We start from the raw sequence: 769 nt of genomic DNA, 5'->3' as shown, positions 1-769 counted from the left end.
GGGAAAAACTGATGAAGGAAGGGAAGTACACCCCTCCACCCACCACATGGGCAAGAGGGAGCCTCGGCCCTGAGCAGACACAGCCACTGATATCTGGAGGCCGATTTTCATGTTCTCTGTTCTCCGCTGGAAAGGTTGTTTATGGAAAACCTCCTTGTCAAAGTGTGTAAAAATAAAGTATTGCTCCATCCTAAAAAAAAAAAAAAAAAAAAGAAAATGGAGTCTGAGGTCAGGAGCTTGAGACCAGGCTGGCCAATATGATGAAACCTTGTCTCTACTAAAAATACAAAAATTAGTGGGGCATGGTGGCATGTGCCTGTAATCCAAGCTACTTGGAGGCTGAGGCAGGAGAATTGCTTGAACTCGGGAGGCAGAGGTTGCAGTGAGTCGAGATTGAGCCGCTATACTCCAGCCTTGGCAACAGGAGCAAAACGCTGTCTCAAAAACAAAACAAAACAAACAAAAAAACAAAATAAAGGACGAGCGTATTTATAGTTAGATTTAAAAATTATAGTTGGCCGGGCGCGGTGGCTCACGCCTGTAATCCCAGCACTTTGGGAGGCCGAGGTGGGTGGATCACGAGGTCAAGAGATCGAGACCATCCTGGTCAACATGGTGAAACCCCGTCTCTACTAAAAATACAAAAAATCAGCTGGGCATGGTGGCGCATGCCTGTAATCCCAGCTACTCAGGAGGCTGAGGCAGGAGAATTGCCTGAACCCGGGAGGCGGAGGTTGCGGTGAGCCGAGATCGCGCCATTGCACTCCAG

The sequence above is a fragment of the Sapajus apella genome, unplaced genomic scaffold, assembly GCF_009761245.1.
Source record: "Sapajus apella isolate SASKATOON/1434 unplaced genomic scaffold, GSC_monkey_1.0 scaffold6566, whole genome shotgun sequence".
Classification (NCBI taxonomy): Eukaryota; Metazoa; Chordata; class Mammalia; order Primates; family Cebidae; genus Sapajus; species Sapajus apella.
This window is presented reverse-complemented; position numbering follows the sequence as displayed.